This window comes from Balaenoptera borealis (assembly GCF_965194805.1).
Source record: "Balaenoptera borealis genome assembly, chromosome: 17".
NCBI classification, from domain to species: domain Eukaryota; kingdom Metazoa; phylum Chordata; class Mammalia; order Artiodactyla; family Balaenopteridae; genus Balaenoptera; species Balaenoptera borealis.
The window spans coordinates 39,592,508-39,613,454 of record NC_138876.1 but is presented as its reverse complement, the minus strand read 5'-3'; the positions used below and the strand labels follow the sequence as shown (position 1 = coordinate 39,613,454).

Genomic DNA, 20,947 nt, shown 5'->3' with positions numbered 1-20,947 from the left:
TGGCAGTGAAAGCACAGAGTCCTAACCACTGGACCTCCTGGGAATTCTCAGGATTCCCCTTCTTTTTAAGGATGAATAATATTCCAGTGTGTGCGTGTGTGTGTGCGTGTGTGACAGTCACATTTTGTTAATCTATTCATCTATTGATGGACACTTGGGTTGCTTCCACTTCTGGGCCACTGTGAATAATGTTGCTATGAACATGGGTATACAAATACAGAAATGCTTTTTTTTTTTTTAATTTATTTATTTATGGCTGTGTTGGGTCTTCGTTTCTGTGCAAGGGCTTTCTCTAGTTGTGACAAGTGGGGGCCACTCTTCATCGTGGTGCGCAGGCCTCTCACTATCGCGGCCTCTCTTGTTGTGGAGCACAGGCTCCAGATGCGCAGGCTCAGTAATTGAGGCTCACGGGCCCAGTTGTTCTGCAGCATGTGGGATCTTCCCAGACCAGGGCTCGAACCCGTGTCCCCTGCATTGGCAGGCAGATTCTCAAACACTGCGCCACCAGGGAAGCCCCAGAAATGCTTTTAAAGGGATACAGAAGTTAAGAGTTTGGACAAGTTTGCTGGGGAGATTTGGGGAAATAAATGTGTGGAACAAAGAAGCAAGTCATACCTAACAATGACAGAAAAAGTCATTAGTCATGGATTGTTGAGGTGTTAGGAACAGAAGCCACTCAAACTAGCTCAAAAAAAGAGGAACTTATTATGAGAACACAGGGGTGTCTCATGGTACCCGAGATGGGGCCTCAGGAAATACTGGATGCAGAAACTGGAGTTAATCAAAGTTCTTCTCTTTATCTCTACAGAACCCACATTTATTCTGTCAACAGCAAGCACCACTGTTCTAGGCCTTAATGATACAACTGTACATAAAATAGGCTTTACACTGGGGAAGATGAGTAATAAACAAATAAACAAGAAATTCCAAAGTTTATAAATTGTATGAAGGAAAAAGCAAATGCCATAAGAAAGAATATAATGGAGGGGGCGGAGAGGGGGTGCCCAACTTTGCCATCGTTGATCATTGATTGCTTCTCTGAGGAGATGACACTGAAGGCACAACTTGAAGGATAAGGAAGTATCAGCCACATAAAATTCCAGGCAGAGGGAAGGGTGTGCTAAGGAAGTGAGAGAAGGCCATGAGCCTGGAGGAGGGTGATCAAGGTGGAAATAACAGCTGGAAAAGAGACGTGTGTAATGGTGGGCATGACCACATGGAAACTTGTTGACCATGGAATGGAGTTTGGATTTCTTTTCTAACACAATGGGAATCCGTTGAGGAGTTTTAGGCTAGGGAGTGGGAGTGACATCAGCTGATTTATATGTCTAGAAGATCCTTCTGGAGGTCAGGTGGAGAGTTGATTGGAGAGGAAGAAGGCGGGCGGGGGGGTGGTGGTGAGACCGGGTGGGATTCCTGCAGATGATGGTTTAGACCAACGTGGAGACAGGAGAGGTGGAGAGAAGGCAGGGTCAAGACATACTTGGGGCACATGAATGTTCATAGCAGCACTCTTCATAATAGCCAAAAGGTGGAAATGGCCCAAAAGCCTAGCAACTGATGGATGGATAAACAAATACGGTATATCCATATAGTAGAATATTATTCAGCCATAAAAAGGATTGAAGTCCTGATATGATGTGGATAAACGTTAAAAACATTATGCTGAATATAAGAAGCCAGTCACAAAAGGCCACATATTATATGATTCCATTCATATGAAAGTCCAGAATAGGAAGATTTATAGAGACAGAAAGTGGATCAGTGGTTGCCTAGGGCTAGGGGGAGGGGATGATGGGAAGAGAGGAGACAACTGTGGGGATTCTTTTTGGGATGATGAAAATATGCTAAAACTGACTGTGATGATGGTTGCACATATCTGGGAATATACTAAAAGCCATTGGATTGTACACTTTAAATGAGTGAATTATATGGTATGTGAATTATATCGCAATAAAGCTGTTTGAAAAAAAAGACCCATATTGGGAGACAAGCCGACAGGACCTGACTCTGGTTTGGAAAAGGAGGAGAAGCCTCTCTATTTGCTCTGTGCCTTTGTTTCATTTCCCTTCCTCTCCATGCACAAGGGAAAAAGGGGCTGTTCTAGGGCTTACACTCCGTTCCATCCAGCCCAGTTCCCGGACAATAGAAATCTCTGTAACCCCATTTCAGATCCCCTGGATGGAGACTCATTTGTCCAGCGTGGGCCAGTGGCAGGTAAGCAGAGCTGCCTAGTCCATAGAGCCAGGCCCACCCCTTAGCGGGGCTGCGTGGGATGAGCAGCTCCCATCCTCAGAGGTCATAGGAGAATATTTTCAGATTTCTCAGACAGAACCAGCATATAATGCACACCTTCGATGTGCCACATCCGGTGTCAACTGCTTTCACATCCCTAATGCCACTTAATCTCTTATCTACACTGTGTGAAAGTTTGTGCTGACTAAAAGAAAGCATTTTCCATCGGGCTCAACTCGTGGTATATGCACAATGTCGAATCAAGGCCACCACTGGTAGAATCATCTACCCAAGGGTAGGAAGAGGCATCCTTGAAATGGGATTGCTGGCCACAGAGGTTGGTTTCCAGAGGGCGGTGTCTTCAGGTCACCAAAACACAGGGCTCAGAGCCCCTCCTGGTGAGTGAGCTGCGCTGGCCAACAGAGAGATATTTCTGAAAAACGCTTTAGAACCCATCTGATGGGAAGAGAATCTGTTACAAAAACTATTTGGCTCTTAAATAGTAATCTGTGAATTGCCTGTTTAAAAATCCTTCCTGGTCTTTATGAAAGCTGATGGTACGCTTTAGAAAGAACGATGGCTAATGCCTGAGGCTGAAGGTGGGGAGCGAGACACAGGGAAAATCCATATTCTTCAACTTCATCAGTGTGGAGTAAGCAGAATCAAAATCCAAACCATATTTTCCAAAAAGATTTTTCCTCTTAATTCTGAAATCCATGTGTATTATATGAGAAATCTAATCCGTATGTTTCTTACTCATTTACACATAACTCATCAAAAGTGTTTCCTCTGAAGAATTATTTGATGTCCAAGAACACTTCAGAGATATTTTTCTTTTCAAGAAGGCTTTGTTCGTAGAAATAAAGAAGTTGCTGAATTTGTATATGCGAAGAATCAATGAACTCGAACCCCAGAAATGTTCAACTTTGTTTCAAGCAGGTTCTATATTCAGGAGAAACAACTTTAGGAATGAACTCTTTCTCTTTTAAATTTTTTAAGGCGGGGGGGTCTCCAAATGGATGCTTGGATTTTCATGCCAAAACGATTTCTTCTTCAGCTGTTGATAGGCACTATTAGATAGATGAAGTCCATCTTCTTAAGGCACTCTGAAGTGGTCTTCGACTTTTTAGTTAGAAGAGACTGCACCCAGGGAGATCAGCTCGGTGCTCTGTGACCACCTAGAGGGGTGGGATAGGGAGGGTGGGAGGGAGGGAGACGCAAGAGGGAAGAGATATGGGAACATATGTATATGTATAACTGATTCACTTTGTTATAAAGCAGAAACTAACACACCATTGTAAAGCAATTATACTCCAATAAAGATGTTAAAAAAAAAAAAAAAAGAGACTGCACCTAATTTTGATCCTTCCCTCATAATATGTGGCAAAATCTGCCCAGAGGAGGATGTATCCTTCTGAGATCCCCAGCATGTGTGTTAGAAAGAACAAAGCTCTTGATGAATGAAGTGCCATGGCACCACCGGGGTTGACCACCACCTAAGCCATCCGTCAGGACTGCCTGATAACCTCTCTCATGCCCTGCATGCCGAAATTTCTTCCTTAGTTTGCCAAGATGTATCTTTATCCTTCATTCATATCACATTTATCGTGTATCTCTCAGCATAGCTGTGTCCTGGGACTGTGAGGTATGGGAGGAAGCAGAAGGTACTGCCCCTGCTCATGAGACGGGCATCATTTCACTGGGAGACAAAACAACACAAGTGAGAAGTTTATCGGGAGTGTGCTTGCTGGGTATTCCAAGAAAGGAAGGATGCTCATGGACGGACTGAGCAGGAAAAGCGTCCCAGAGCAGGTGGGCCCTTCAGTCCAGGAACAGCAGCCTGAGTATGGACGTGGCCATACCCAGACGAAGAAACAAGGTCCCCTGGGCTGGCGTCAGTTGGACACTCCTTCGAATTGACAAGCTAAAAATATTTGCTTGATGTGTATCTGGAAGAGAGACTGAGGACTCGCTGCAGAGGGTGTCCAGGACCAAGAGGGGCAGGGCTCATGGCCTCTATAGCCTCTGCAATTCCACTCCACCCAAATTCGCCCACCCCACCCAGCAAGCCCAAAGCCGTGCAGTTACCTGGTCACCTGCTCAGTGACCTTCAGTTGTAACTTCTCATGTCCCTTGGGAGTCTTACCACCCATCCAAAGTGCTCTTTCTGTGTTCTAGTAAATATAAATTTCTTCATCTCATTGCATTTCTAATGAGGTTTTAGCCCCCTGTGGTCTTTTCTGGGACAACTGCCTGGCTGGGATGATGTGAGAAATAGGCAAATACTTGGCTCGGTGCCTAGAGAAAAGGAACAGGCTAAAGAAGAGAAAATGGGGTCTAGGGACACTGCATTTGTTTATATTTCCTCCTATGTTCCAGGCCAGTGCTTGGTGTCTTACAGGCACACACTCAGGTATTCTCTGTAACAGCACTGCAAGGCAGGTGTTGTGATCCCATTGAATAGATGAAGGAGCTACATAGAGGCTAACACACTTGCCCATAGGCAGCTAATAAGGAGTGGAGCTTGGATAGAGGTGCAGTACAGGGTTAGGGTGGATTGCGGGGGAGTGAAGCTTAGAGTCAGGGAGAGCAATGAGGAACCACGAGAAAGCTGGCTACAAGGGAGGGGCAGTGAGCTGGAAACGGGGCACATGAGAGAGAACCACAGGCAAAGAAAGAACAGGCTTTCGTGACTCTGCCACCTGCGAGGGTCAGGAGTAATGTTGGAGGGAGAGGAAAAGAAGTTTCTGGTCCTGAGAAAGCATTTGGTGACACTGAAACCTGGATGTCAAGTAGGGGCACGGGTTTGAAGGGAAAGATACTGAGTCTGTTGTGTCTGAGGTTCTGGAAGGACTGCAGTCTAGGCTCCTGGTCCTTGCTGGAGAGTGGCCGGGGCTGGGTCAGAGGACTAGCCTTGTGTTGAGGTAATGAAGGTCATAGATGGGACCTCCAGGCAAGGAAGCAGAGCAGACCACTGGACACTGGACCTTTGGGACCACCGTCCTGTGTCTCTCACAATACAATACCACTGCAGTGGGGCCTCTGCTGCCTCTGAGGCAGAGCATGGGAGAACAGAAGGGATGTTTTCAGTTGTTGCAGTGACTGGACGAGGCCACCCGTCTTCAATAGGCGTACAGGGTATACGGGGATACAAGATGTCCTACCATGCACGAGACAGTTCTGCACAACTTATATGGACTTGTAAATAGATTTTTCACCTAAATGACTATCCAATGCAATATTTAGAAATCAAGAGGAATCCAGAGTAATTTTTTGGTCTCTGAGCTTAGAATCTAACTACAGTTTCCATATATACATATACTTTTTGTGCCATTTAAATGTATACTCAGTTTCACAAGAGTGAAAATAAAAAATTGTACTTTGTTTTGCTGGCATTTGACTGAGTTGTTCCATTTCAGAAAATCACATCTCTGATGGCCACATGGTTGCTAGAATTTGAGTTAGTTCTCTGCATTAATAGTGATCTCATTAAAGGCGATTCTGCATATGTATTCAAGCATCTGATTATTTTGTCTTCAAGTACTCATGTCTAGCCATATGTTGAAATACATTTTTTTCCCTGTAGATTCTTTTCTTTTATCCTTCACATTATAGTTAGGCCATTATATTGATTTTTTTTTACATTATGCATATAGATGAGTTATTTTATCTGTAACTTTCAGGAGAGTGAAGGAGGTATTACAAATTAGTTGTTATAAGGCAGGGTTGGGACTAATGGAGTTAAGAACTACTGGTTCTAAACTAGCACCATCCTAGAAATATAATACAAGCCACAAATTAAATTCTAAGTTTTCTAGCAGCTATCTTAAAAACATTAAAAGGATGGAATATTATGCAGCCTTCAAAAGGAAAGAAATCACGTCACATCCTACAACATGGGTGAACCTTGAGGACATTATGCTAAGTGAAATAAGCCAGTTACAAAAAGAGAAATACTATATGATTCCACTAATATGAGGTATCTAAAGTAGTCAGATTCTTAGAAACAGAAAGTAGAATGGTGGTTGTCAAGGATTAGGGGGGAGAAGGAAAAGAGGAGTTGTTATCTAATGGATATGGAGTTACAGATTTGCCAGATGAAAAAGTTCTGGAGAGCTGTATTTGTGAATATAATTAACACACTGAACTGTACACTTAAAAACAATTAAGATGATAAATGTGTGTCACGTGTTATGTGTTTTTTACCAAAATTAAAAAAAAATAAAAGGAGAAAGTAAAATTAATTTTTATATTATGTATTTATTTAACCCAGCATATTCCAAAATGCTATTATTTCAACATACAATTGAAATATCAACTTCAATTAATCAACAGAACAACTATCAATGAGATATTTTATATTCTTTTTCTCCTACAAAGTCTTTGAAATCTGTGTGTACTTTGTACCTACAGCACCTATCAAGCCAGACTAGCCACAGTTCTAGCACTCAATAGCCATATGTGGTTAGTGGTTACCATACTGGACGGCAAAGTCCTAGATAGTAGCTAACACTTGTTGAGCAGACCTTAAGTGCCAGGTACTGCTGTTAATGCTTACCGTGGAATGACTCATTTAATCATCATAACGGCCCTATGAGACAGACACAATTATTGTCCCTGTTACATGTGAGGAAACTGAAGCTCAGAAAGTTTGAGTCGCTGGCCTGAGGTCACACACCACTGTGACCCCGAGCAGAAAGCTGAACGCGGGCATTCTGGCCCCAGAGCCCTGACTTTATTGTTTTTTGGGGGGCTGCATTGGGTCTTTGTTGCTGCGTGCAGGCTTTCTCTAGTTGCAGCGAGCGGGGGCTACTCTTTGTTGCGGTAGCTTCTCTTGTTGTGGAGCACGGGCTCTAGGCGCACGGGCTTCAGTAGTTGTGGCATGCAGGCTCAATAGTTGTGGCTCGCGGGCTCAGTAGTTGTGGCACACGGGCTTAGTTGCTCCGCGGCATGTGGGATCTTCCCGGACCAGGGCTCGAACCCGTGTCTCCTGCATTGGCAGGTGGATTCTTAACCACTGAGCCACCAGGGAAGCCCCCAGAGCCCTGCCTTAACCACTGTGCTACGGGTGCCTTTGTAGGACTTTTCCCTCAGACTCCTTTTCCAGCCACTGGAAGTCTGCACAGCCCTGGCAGGGCTTCAGGTAGCAGGAACCTGGCTGGCCCACCAGGTAGGCTCGTTTTCCCAGCCATTCCTGAGGAGCATGGCCGAGGCGCTGGCCAGCCCTTCTGAGAAGCAGAAAGAAACCTGTGCTTGCTTCACGACCCCTGCAACCTTCTCTTTTCTTCTCTGTATTTCCATTAGGAGAAGTGGTGCATCTGGCAGAGAAAGACAAATATCATATGATATCACTTACATGTGGAATCTAAAATATGATACAAATGAACTTATTTACAAAGCAGAAACAGACATAGAAAACAAACTTACGGTTACCATAGGGAAAAGGTGGGTAGGGATAAATTAGGAGTTTGGGATTAACAGACACACACTACTATATATAAAATAGAAAACAACAACAACAACAAAGGTCCTACGGTATAGCCAGGGAACTATAGCCAATATCTTGTAATAAATTAATATGGGAAAGAATACGAAAAAGAACATATATATATATATATATATATATATGAGAAACTAAGTCACTTTGCTGTACACCAGAAACTAACACAACATTGTAAATCAACTATACTTCAACTAAAAAAAAAAAAGGAGAAGTGGATCTGGGCAAAGACAAAACACAGATGGGGCAGAGAGACTGTCCCGAGTCATGCATCTAATAAAAACTTGCTACCAGGACCTTGCTGGTGAATTATCTGCATTCCAATAACTTTTTCTCCTGGGTTTTCCTTAATAAAGATAGATTTCTTCATTTCCTGGGACTCCCTCAAGATTACACTGACAACTTCCCCATTAATTACCAAACTACGCCCCATCACAAAATGATTACATTTGCTTCCTACCTAAACACCTCCCCTCATTGATGAAAAGTCTCATTTAAACTAATATGCTTTTAACTTGCTTCATTTCAGCACCTCCATAGAGGCTACTAATGAGCTGACTCCTTGCCCAGTTGGTCCCTCCGCCCTTCCTTGTGTTCTGTTCCAAGACCAATTTAGATCTGTCGGAACAGGAAAGGGGAGGGCTCGCCCTTTGCATCATAGGCTTGGCTGGAGCCTTCTTGAGGGATGAGGACACACGACCTTGAGTCTGAGCCCCCCACAAAAGTGAGACTCCACTTGCAGCTTCCAGAAACACGAAAATTGCCTAAGAGTGCGGCCACTGAAGTAAAACGGCCTCCCAGTTTCGACTGAGCAGCTTAATGAGTCAGGTAATTATACCCAGATTCCCTTTACAGGGGCCTCTTAATTATTATTTAATAAAGACATGATTCCAGGCTGTAATCCGCGAGGCTGGCGGCATTATAAGCATCTCACTGGAGAAGTGCCCCCCCTCAGACGTTGTCCTCCTCTGGCAGGGAGACGGGGTGCTTTGAAAGGACCCCTCATCCCTGCTTTTGAGAATATCGTGTGCCAAGCAACTCCTCTTCCTGGCACTGTCTTCTCTGGGGTGTCAGATGGGTCCCTTCACTGGAGTGCTGTGAATCAGGTCAGTCTGTTCCTCTGAGTAACCCTGATCTCATTCTGCTGGCAGCAGGCAGTAGCCTGAGGCCCTGCTGCCTTCCAAAGGCTGCCCACTCATGTGGGCAGGAAGAGCTCCCCTAGTTCGCACTGTGAGCCAGGTTCCGTTCTAGGTGCTCTAGATGCCTGTCTCCTTAAATGTTCACACAGACCTCTTGATATATATGTCCCTCCCCATTTTACAGATAAGGAAACTGAGACTCACTGGATTGCCCAAGGTCATACAACTAATGGAACTGGGAGAGCTGGGATTTGAACCTACGTCTATATTATTCCAGAGCATAAGGGCTTAACTCCTGTACCATACTGCTAGGGGTTAGCCGGCCAGGAAGAAAATTATTTGGACCATGTTTTCTTTGGTAGATTATCAGAGAACTTTGGTAGATTATCTAAGGACATCCATTTTCATCAATATTGATGGTACATCATGCTCTTGGTCCCTAGCCAGGGACATGTATAGTAACCATGGTTTCCCCTTCCCCATCCCAGCAGTATTCATTAGACCAGGGATGGACCCATCATCCTGGCCAGACCAGTAAGAGTTCTTCCCTGGAAATTTTCAAATTGGAATTGAAGAAAAGAGGGGCCTTACCCACTTTAGTGGTACCAGCAACTAGGTAGATATGGGCTCCAAGGGGCCAGGGGTCATGGTCCAGGCTTGTGGAAAAAGGCAAAGACAATGTTGACAATACACAGAGAAAGAGAAAAAATTCCAATGGTATTCAAGCCGCTGATTCAAATATCTGGGACACAACAGGTGTATTTCCCACAATTCAGCTATGTAAATTAATAAATTTCCCCCTTTCGTCCCAAATAGTCCTACTAAAGTTTCTATCACTTGTAATAAAACTGCTCTAATATGCCATGCTCTGGAATTTGGTCTGCTAAGGACAATGGGGAGCCTCCTAAGGTTTTAATGTGTAGGGCAGAGAGGCAGCTGTGCCATGGTAGAGAGGAAGGGGATGCTGTGAGCAGGGAGGCTGGAGAGGAACCTCTTGCAGTGTGGGCAGCGACGGTCCCACGGAGAGATGTTGAGAGCCAGAACCAAGGCGACTGGGGATGGGGTCAAGAGATACTTAGTTGATAGAAGTTTTTAGATTTGATGATTGATTAAAATTGGGAAGATGATATTGGAGATGCCCAAGATGATTCTTAAGTGGATGGTGATACCATTAGCTGAATGGGAAACACAGGAGACACATTGTACTCAGGGGAGGTGAGTGGTGAAGCAATAGGTAACAAGCGTGACCATGGAGAGTTGACTGGTGTCCAGCTGCATGTGGCTCCTTTAAGAGGCATGATATGTTCTGGCATCATGACAAAGGTGTGCTCTGGCAATCACCTGCTGGTCACAGCCTCAGTCCTGACTTGCTCATTGCTAACCTGTGCCTCACACCCCTTTCCATCCTGCTCTCAGCTCCCAGTCGCCAAGTGGTGTTATTTTTGTCCTTGCATCACCTTCCAGATTTGTCAGAACTGGTGTTGTCTTCCTGATAGAACTTTGGCTCCTTTCCATGGGATTCTGTACTTCCTGCCGCTCGGTTGAACTGAGCTGCCTTGGATACCTCCCCCGCTGGAGTGGTGGTGAAGGATGGCTACCACTGTTAAAAACAAACAAAGGAATCATGCTGCAGGAAACTGACTCCAGCCAATTTGGCTCCTGATAATTATTAGGCTTTTTGTGCAGAGTATCTATAGCCTACCATAGTTAAAGGGAGCTGAGGATTATAGATCTCCTCTACCACAACTGCCCAACTAAGGGGTTGGTTGCATTGGGTAGGTTGCCTCGAAAGCAAGACCCAGACGAAATTCTGCTATACGTACAAATATTTACTAATAAGCAGGCACTACAAACATGCACAATCTGTTTTTCCTAAGTTTGCTCTCTGTCTGACACACACCTTGTATAAAGAGACAATATTCTAGTGGCAGAATTCATCTGGGTTACTGGTCAGAATCAGGCAACAGCCTCATCTGTTAAGTGAGGCACAGAGGTTAGGTGGAATCTTAGGCATGGCGAGCCATTATGAAGGGTGTAAGCCCTTGAGCTTGCAAAATCCTTATACTCTGTTCATGTAACCGTGGAGAGCCCATATTGTATTTCTAGCTATCCACCATATCTTTTTCACCATTCATTTAAACAATGAAAATTATTTCTAAACTCATTATACAGATGAACAAACTCTCTAGTGAGGATGGAAGATAAAGATTGCTGAAACTCTACCCAGAAACAAACCCACGCATATACGGCCAACTAGTTTTTGACAAGGAGGCTAAGAAGACTCAGTGGGGAAAGGATAGTCTCTCCAATAAATGGTGATGGGAAAACTGCATCGTCACATGGAGAAGAATGAAATTGGATCCCTATCTTACACCACTCACAAAAACTAACTCAAAGTGGATTAAAGACTTAAATGCAAGACTCAAAACTATGAAATTGCTAGAGGAAAACATAGGGAGAAAGCCCCTGACATTTGTCTGGGCAAAGATTTTTTTTTTGGATATGACATTAAAAGCACTAGCAACAAAAGCAAAAACAACCAAGTGAGACTATATCAAACTAAAAAGTTTTTGCACGAAAAAGGGAAAAATCATCAAAATACAAAGGAGAACAGGAGAAAATATTTGCAAACCAAATATGGAACAGGAGAAAATATTTGCAAACTGTCTATCTGATAAGGCGTTAATATCCGAAATACAGAAAGAACTCATACAACTCAACAGCAAAAAACCAAACAATCCAATTTAAAAATGGGCAAAGGACTTGAATAGACATTTTCCCAAAGAAGCTACACAAATTAAAAATAGAACTACCACATGATCCAGGAACCTTCCTTCTGGGCATATATCCAAAGAAAATGAAAACTCCAACTCAAAGAGATATTTGTGTCCCCATGTTCATCGCAACATCATTTACAATAGCCAAGATGTGGAAACAACCTAAGTGTCCATATAAAGAGACTATATAAAGAAAATGTGTATATATATCATATATATGATACACATATATATATGATATATATGATATACAAACATATATATATATATATATATCATATATATATACAAACATTATTTACCCGTAAAAAAGAAGGAAATCCTGCCTTTGCAACAACATGGATGGACCTTGAGGACATTATGCTAAGTGAAATAAGTCAGATACAGAAAGACATATTTTATGTTCTCACTTATATGAGGAATCTAAAAAAGTCAAACTCATACAAATAGAGAATAGAATGATGGTTGCCAAGGGCCGGGGGTGGGGAAGGTAAGAGGTGTTGATAAAAGGTACAAACTCCCAGCAATGAGATGAATAAATTCGGGGGATCCAATGTACAGCATGGTGACGATAATTAACCATATCATATTATATATTTGAAAGTTGTTAATTGAGCAGATTTAAAATTTTATCACCCCCAAAAAACAATGGTAATTATGTGAGGGGACGAAGGTGTTAACTAACTTTATTGTAGTCATCATTTTGTAATATATACATGTATCAAATCATCACATTGTACACATTATACTTACGTATATTATAAGTCAGTAATATCTCAATAAAGCTGGAAAGGAAAAAAGATGGCCGAAGCTCTTGTAGAAGGTACCTCTGGAGCGTGACATCCAGTTAACATCTATCAAAGCTTACAAACACTCTGGAATGTGTATTCCTGAGCAGGGCACTTCAGATGTTAACAAACTGCTCCTAGGATGTAGATTAAAAGTAACAGATCCAAAAAAAAAAAGTAACAGATACATCTCTCTGTCTAGGCTGAAGTATTTGAAACTAAATTGTATGTATATAATTCATGCCACGTACTCACCTCAGAACCTTTGCAGAAGTATTCTCTGCATACAATGTCTTCACCCCCTTCTCACCCATTTGCCTGGGTAACTCTTATTCAATCTTCAAGATTTAGAATGGCTGTCACCTCCTCCAGGAAGACTTCCCTGATCCTCCACTACCCCAGCCAAGGCAAAGTTGAGTGACTCTCACGTCTCCTGTAGCATCTGTGCTAACTTTTCATCATTGGGAATCAACTGGTCTTTTCCCTATCACTTGACTGTAATCTCCAGTCCTTTTATCCCTAGTACCAAGCAGAATACCTGGCCATTAGCACAAACTCAATTTGTTTGTAAAATTGAATTTAACTCAAACAAGAAAACAATTTTGTTTTTCTGTCTCATTGTTTCCCAGCCATGTATTGGAAAAGGAATCACCAGTGATGATTTGTTGGCCAAAGATAGATAACTGATGAGAAGGAAATGAAGGAGACATGGCCCTGGATAGACCGTAAGTATGAGAATAATTTGGAAGTGACCAAACGTAGAACCATTTTTAGTTTGTTTTTTACTTTAAATGCTCCAAGTCTTCACTGAGTTTGCACTCAGGGTGGGCTCTGGAGCTGGAGTAGCGGCAAATATCTTCTGTACTGGCTGATCTCTGATATTTATCCTGAAGAGAAGAAAGCAACCAGGAACCTTAATCACTTGATTCTTCCCTAGGAGTCCTGCAATTCCTAGTGGAGAGGAGGCTGGTGAGTTGCTGTCTGCCAGACAGAAAGCCCATCAGGAGGCTGCTGACCTCATTTTGTCCAAATACACAGACTTGGACTTGACATTTGCCAAGTGCAGCTAAACAAATGGTGGTAAAATGATGCCCCACCTATTCAGCCCACCTCAAAGTGGCTACACGTGGTTTTCAATGGTAGAAAATAGACCCAGCAGAAATACTGAGATACGGCCCGTTTATTCCTTATAGGGACTCTATTCCTTCGCAGCTGTAGACCTGTGATTTTAAATAAGACCAAGTCTGCATCTCATTGGATATTTTGTCTCATTTAAATAGTGAAGAAGGAGAAAGGATGGCGTGGAATTTATGCATTCAAAATAGGTCAAGTTTACACTTTGGGATTATATGGAAAATACTGTGAGCAAACGACTACTATCCCCAGAGGCTCCAGGAAAGGAACTGGAGGCTGGAGAGGGTCACGATTCCTGTCTCTCTTCTGCACCCACAGCCTCGACATTCTCTCCACCTCAATCCCCTTAGCCCGAAACAACACAAAGTCACGCCAGAATCAGCATTCTGGGCGGGAAAACAATGCAGGACAATTCTATAACACAGAGTGGAAAACCATGGTGCTGGGAAGTAGACTGGGCAGCAGACACCTAGGGTACCCGGCCTGCTTTCAGGTAGAGCTGGATGGGTACGCATGGCCTGGGGCTGGTTATTCTTCCTTGTGGGGAACAAGGGATCCTCTGAAGAACTCTTGGATAAAAGCTCTTTACACGAAAGTCATTCCGTGAATGAAATCTGGTGTGTCTGTGTTCTTTGCTCTGGTAAGTAGCAAAAAATTGTCAGAGATAATAATTAAAGGCCCCCAGGCCCTCATCCGAAATTCAGGATTTCTCAGATTTTAGAAAGGTAACTCAGTAGCTGACATCTCAGGAAATGATCACACGAACATTTCTGCAGCAAATGTATGACTATTCATTCCTCTGTGAAGCTGCAAAGACGACAAAGAGCTCAGGTCAATCTGGGTCAAGTCAGAGTGATGAAAAACTTTTGGTATTCAGAGCTGTCTGAATCAAAATGTTTGAATAAGAGATCATGGACCTGTAATAACATTTTCCTGAAGGGCTTAGCTGTCTTGAGAAGAGAGACTCTGCTTTCCACCACCCCATTTAGGGAGCCACGTGGCAGCACACAGCTTCAGGCTCAGAATCCTGACGTCCTTCAGGTGAACCAGTGGCAACTCCCTCCCCCCTGCATTTCCCTCCCAGGGATTTTAAGACTCTGCGTGTGTCTTTTCATTTTTTCTTTCTTTCTGCATTGTGCTTAAGGCAGTGTTGGCTTCATTGCCCCCGTGGATACCCACAAAGTGAGGCAAGCCAGGATAATGGTTAAGGGCTAAGACCTTGTAGTCAGAAGGAGCTTGGTTTAAATCCTGCCTCTGACACCTTTTAGCTGTTTGTTGGATACTAGGAGGCTGCTTGACCTCTCTGAACCTCAGCTTATTCAGCTATAAACCCTCGTGCAGGGCTGTTATAAGAATTAAATGAGGCTTTAAGATTGCTGACATTTATGGAATGCTTGCTCTGTACCAAGCACATATTAAGAGTTCTACCTGAAGGGTTATTCTATAAAACAGATACCATCCTTATTTTATAGATGAGGAAACTGAGCCTTGGAAAGCTGGACTAACTGGAGCCATATTGCTATCAAATGGAGAAGCTGGCATTCAACACTGAGTCGTCTAACCCCTGGTACTCTCAACCACTCTGCTATAATGGCTCATTAGACGGTCGGCGAAATGTTTTGCATGGTTTCTGAAACAGAGTGAACTCTCAATCTATGATAACTACGATATCATAGTAATGATGATGCTGTTAAAGGAGAACTGAGTTTAAGCTGAATCTAGAGGCAGACCATTGAGTGACTTGGTTGTCATTGTCAACGATTACCCATGTGGTGCTCCTGACTTCACAGCCTAGGGATAACCCCCCAGAGCTCTGTCAACATCCTTTTTAAGTAGAGTCTCACATATACCTGGCTCAGGGATTTTTAAAATGTTATCAATCTGTCTTCCATGCCCTCTAGTATAGCACTACTGTCTTAGGTCAGGTTCCTTGGGAAACAGACTCACAGGCAGAAAATTGATTGGCAAGTGCTCTAGGGACCAATGACTATGGGGAATGAAGGCAGAAGGACTGAGCAGAGAGAAGAATTGCACTGCGGTGCAGTCCCAACAAAGACCTCAGTCTATCCCACCCGGAGCACTGGGGCTAAGATGGTCTGTGGTGGGCAGAAATCGAAGATAGTCCAAGATTCCTGCCCTCTGGTGTACATGCCTTGTGCAATTCGTTTACATTGAGTGCAGGCAGAAGCTGTGAATATGATGGACTATCACGCCCATGGTTAAGCTACTAATCAATTGACTTGGAGTTAATAAAAAGGGAGATTATCTGGGTGGGCCTGACCTAATCAGATGAGGCCATAAGTGGATCTGAGCCCTTCCAAGCATGAGAGGGAATATGGGAAGGGCCACATAGCAGGAAATAGCAGGAAGGCCCTAGGAAGCTGAGAATGGTCCCTGGTTGACAGTCAGCCAGGAAATGGGAGAGCAGTCCTAGAGCCACAAGGAACTGAGTTCTGCCAACTCCTGATTGAACTTGGAAGAAGACCCCCAAGCCTCAGATGAGACCCTCAAGCTCTGGCTGGCACCTTGGGTTCAGCCTGGTGAGACCTGAGCAGGAGATCCAGTTGTGCTATGCTTGGACTTCTGATCTGTGAGATGATAAAGGGGTGTGGTTTTTGCTTTATTTTTTTAATTAAACTTTTTATTTTGAGATAATTGTACATTCCTGTGCAGTTGTAAGAAACAGTACAGAGAGATCCTTTGTATCCTTTACCCAGTTTCTCCCAAGTGTAACACCTTGCAAAGCTGTAGTATGAGATCACAACCAGAATATTGACACTGAGACAGTCAAGACACAGAGCAATACCATCACTACATCCTGTAGTCCTTTTATAGCCAGGCCCCCTTGCCTCCTACATCTCCTTCCCCCATTTATCTTCGACTCTCAGCAATCACTAATCCATTCTGCATTTCTGTAATTTTGTCATTTCAAGAATGTTATGTAAATGTCTTAATATAATATGTAACATTTTGGAATTGGCTTTTTTTCACCCAGCATGACTCCTTGGAGATTCATCCAACTTGTTGTGTGTATCAGTGGTTCATTCATTTTTACTGCTGTGAAGTATTCCATGATATGAATGTACCACAGTGTGTTTAGCCGTTCACCTGTTGAAGGACATCTCGGTTGTTTACAGTTTGGGGCTGCTACCAGAAAAGCTGCTTTGAACATTCGTGTACAGCCTTTTGTTTGAACGTGTTTCCATTTCTCTGCAAAAATTTCTCTGGGATTGAAACTCTGGGTCATACAGTAGTTGCATTTTTAGTTATTTAAGAGACTGCCAAACTTTTCCAAAGTGGCTATACCATTTTACCTTCTCACCAGCAATGTATAAGTGATCAGGTTTAATGCTGTCACTATGTTTTATTTTAGATTTTCTGATAGATATATAGTGATAACTCATTGTGGTTTTAATTTACATTTCCCTAATGGCTAGTGATGTTCAGCATCTTTTCACATACTTATTTATCATCTCTATATCCTCTTCAGCAAAATGTTCCTTCATGCCTTTTCCCCCAAATCTAACTGGTTTTCTTTTATTATTTACTGTTGAATTTTGAGAGATCTTTATGTATTCTAGATGCTATTCCTTTGTCAGAAGTATGGTTTGCAAATTTATTGTCTCACTGTCTGAAGGTTGTCTTTTCATTCTCGTAACAGGATACTTACAAAGCAAATTTTTAAATTTAGATGAAACTCAATTTTTTTTCTTTTATAGATCATGCTTCTGGTGGCAAATCTAAGAACCCTTTGCTTAGCCTTGGATCCCAAAGATTTTTTTCTGATATTTTCTTTTCTAAAAGTTTCATAGTTTTACATTTTACATTTAAGCCCATGATCCTTTTAAGTTAATTTTTTAATAAGATGTGAGATTTAAGTCGAGGTTCATTGAAAAAGCTAGCCTTCCTCCATTGAACTGCTTTTGTACTTTTGTAAAAAATCAGTTGGGCATATTTGTGTTAATGTGTTTCTGGACTCTCTATTCTGCTCCATTGGTTTATGTGTCTATCATTCTGTAAACATCACAGCTCTGTCTTGAAATCAGGTAGACTGATTCCTTCCATTGTATAATTCTTTTACAAGAGGATGTTAGCTATTCTGGTTCATCTGCATTTCCATATAAATTTTATTTATTTTTATTTTTATTTATTTATTTTTGGCTGCGTTGAGTCTTCATTGTTGTGTGTGGGCTTTCTCTAGTTGAAGTGAGCGGGGCTACTCTTCGTTGCAGTGTGCGGGCCTCTCATTGCAGTGGCTTCTCTTGTGGAGCATGGGCTCTAGGCGTGCCGGTTTTAGTAGCTGCAGCACGCTGGCTCAGTAGTTGTGGCTCGTGGGCTCTAGAGCACAGGCTCAGTAGTTGTGACACACAGGCTTAGCTGCTCCGCGGCATGTGGGATCTTCCCAGACCAGGTATCGAACCTGTGTCCCCTGCATTGGCAGGCGGATTCTTAACCACTGTGCCACCAGGGAAGTCCCCATATATATTTTAGAACACTTTTGTCTATACCTATAAAAAATCTTGCTGGGATTTTGATAAGAATTGCATTAAACCTGCCTTTGGGAGAATTGACCTCTTAATTATGTTGAACCTTCCAATCCATGAGCATGCTATGTCTCCACTTACTTAGATCTTTGGTTTCTTTCAACATTGTTTTCGGTATAGAAGTTCTGTAGATGTTTTGTTAGATTTACACTTAAGCATTTCTCTTTTTTTTTGAGTAATTGAAAATGGCATTGTATTTTGAGTTTTGATGTCCACCTATTCATTGATATATAGAAATAACAATTGCATATACAATTATATATCTAGAAATACAAATGTGTATAATTTTTGTATGTTTATCTTGTATATTGCAACTTTGCTGAACTCACTTATTTGTTCTAGGAGTTGGGTTGTTTTTGTTTGTATGTTTGTTTGTTTGTTTATAGATTCCATGGGATTTACTACATAGACAACCATGTCATTTGCAAATAGGGACAGTTTTACATCTTCCTTTCTGATCTGTATGCATTTCATTTCCTTTTTGTGTCTTATTAATTTGATCAGAACTTCCAATAATATATTGAATAAGAGTGGTGAGAACAAACATCCTTTACCTTGTTCTTGATCTTGGGAGGAAAGTATTCCGTCTTTCACCATTAAGTGTAATATTAGCTGTAGGCTTTTGGTAGATACTTTTCAACAAGTTGAGAAAGTTCCCCTCTACTCCTATTTTCTTCTAAGAGTTTTATCATGAATACATGTTGAATTTTGTTAAAAATTTTTTTTTGCATCAGTCGATAAGACCGTGTGATTTTTCTTCTTTAGCTATTAATATGGTGGATACATTGATTGATTTTCAAGTATTGAACAGCCTTGCATTCTTTGAATAAACCTCCTTTGAGAGGGTGAGAAGGACCATTGGGGAATGCTTTGTTGTATTTTAAGCCATCCGAGAACAAATGGTGAGGAGTTCACCAGGCAGTTAAGGAGGGAAAGAACTTCCAGGGTGAGGCATTACAGTTAAAAGGCACTGAGGCATGAAACTGCCTTCTTTGAAAAAATGCAAATATTTCAGGATTTCTCGAGTGTTGAGTCCCAGAGGGAGAGTGGCAGGAGACGAGGCTAAGATGTAGGCAAGGCAGAGCTCCAAGGCTTCGTATGCTGTGCTCAGGACAGTGGGCTTTCACCGAAGGTGATGGAAACCACTGTGAGGCTGGATGTAGGGAATGATCCAGTAAAGTTCGTCTTTTAGAAACCCCATGAAAAGGGAACTGGAGGGCTGAGCCTAGAGAAGGGGAACCAGTAGGAAGAATCCAGGAAAGAAAGGATGGAATCCTGTATTACCACTAACATTGAACTCATTACCTTCCTTCTTCAAATGCTTCTCCTCAGAGCCCCCTGACTCTCCTTATTCATTTGCCCAAGGCCATCTCAAACTCTTCTTTCTTTTGTCTTCTACAGCCAGTCAGTTGGTAGAGCCTCTGTGTCCTCATCCTCTACTGTCCCTTTGCTCTACTCACTGCCACCAACTCAGTGGAAACAGGAGTATTCGTATTCTCCTCACTGGCTCCCTACTTCTGCATTTTCTCCACCTCCAATCCATTCTCCATCCTTGCCCCTCTTTTCACCTTTAAAATTCCCTACTCTAATCAGATCACTTCCATTTCTACAAAAACTTCAGAAAGGGTCTGCTTGGTCTGTATCAAATGGAACAGACTCCTGGCTGCCTGGGGGCACGGACTAGGGTCTTAGAGGGACTGCTTTGGAAGGTCTTTGAGAGAAATCTCCTGTGAATTGTCAGGGGACCTCCAATGCAAAGGCAGCCATCTGCACGGCAGAGCTTTGGTGCCTGAAAAGATACCTTCTCTTTAGCATGCCTGACCTCCACCAAACTGCTCATTTTTTCTTGTAGCCCTCCTCTCCAGCATACTAGCTCAGAACGGGCACACACGGGTACTCAGGATGTATTGGTGAATTGAACTGAATTGAACGCAGTTCAGCCAGGTTATTGCTTTATTATTATTTACAATCTAATCTGCATTTCTGGGACTTTTCTCCTCCCTGCTCCTACGTACCTCCCTTCTCTGTGTTTTACTGTTCTTGGCTTGGATTTATGGGAGGCAGGAGCCCTGGCTGTCCTATGGCCACTCAGGACCCCTGGACACTGAGTCTGTGCACCAGGATGATCTTGCCAGGCTCTCGGGGCACTTTTTGGTCTAGGTCGTGACAGTCTTAGGGACGGGGACTGACCTGTCTTTGTGATGAGGGTGGGGGGCATGACACTCCACTCCCTGCTAGCCCAGGACAGAAGAGTTTTTATTTAGTAAATGAGTGCTAATATTTGGTTACATGCGAAGCCCTCAGGAAGTCATTCCAAGAACACAGCGGACATCCCAGCCTTCAAGTTCCCTGATCCAGTCTCTCACAATCCCCAGCCACACACCTGAATGCCAAAGACTGGAGTCTTTACCTTCCTCCACTATCTTCCTTTCTGATCTGCTCCCTAAGCCCTCTCTGAGCCCCTTTTATGTCCCTGCACAGCCCAGGCATCCCCTCTTGGCATTATCTCTGCCTGACTCCCCTCTCTTCCCCTCTTCCTGTTCCAGGTCGTTTGTTCAAACCTGCTGTATCTCCATTTATAATAGCTGTTAGGGAATTCCTCTCCAATCCCAACCCTCTCTGCCTTTAAGTACTATCTGCTCACCTCTTGATCATGATGACCTTCTGGTCTTGGATCACCCTGCCTCATGTGTCAGGAATAATGGTAGTGGTGTCAACGGTGAGAAAAGTGGCCTCAGGGTGAACCGAGGGAGTTGTGAGGATGTGCTGGATGCTTGATTGAAGGACAAGAGGCCTTCAGAGTGGAGGTTTCTAAGAATCACCTTTGGGA

At 42.9% G+C, this 20,947-nt stretch overlaps 2 long non-coding RNA genes across 15 annotated transcripts in view; one reads left to right on the top strand and one right to left on the bottom strand.

Moving 5' to 3' along the window:
* LOC309615154 overlaps positions 1–20,947 on the bottom strand; it is an 86,616-nt gene that overhangs the window by 16,432 nt on the left and 49,237 nt on the right. For 2 of the 14 annotated variants that reach the window (XR_014236545.1, XR_014236551.1), the window contains exons 4-9: positions 20,762–20,939; positions 12,695–19,342; positions 10,775–12,576; positions 10,332–10,474; positions 9,466–9,530; positions 6,476–7,553 (exon numbers count right to left, since the gene is read on the bottom strand). This is a non-coding gene — a long non-coding RNA (uncharacterized lncRNA). Of the gene's footprint in view, positions 1–6,475; positions 7,554–9,465; positions 9,531–10,256; positions 10,475–10,774; positions 12,577–12,694; positions 19,343–20,761; positions 20,940–20,947 lie in introns of those variants that run through there. The other 12 variants (XR_014236548.1, XR_014236550.1, XR_014236553.1 and 9 more) reach the window with 11 other exon arrangements.
* On the top strand, positions 7,560–16,593 carry LOC309615191. Its single transcript, XR_014236612.1, has 2 exons — positions 7,560–8,563; positions 13,069–16,593. It is a non-coding gene; the product is annotated as an uncharacterized lncRNA (long non-coding RNA).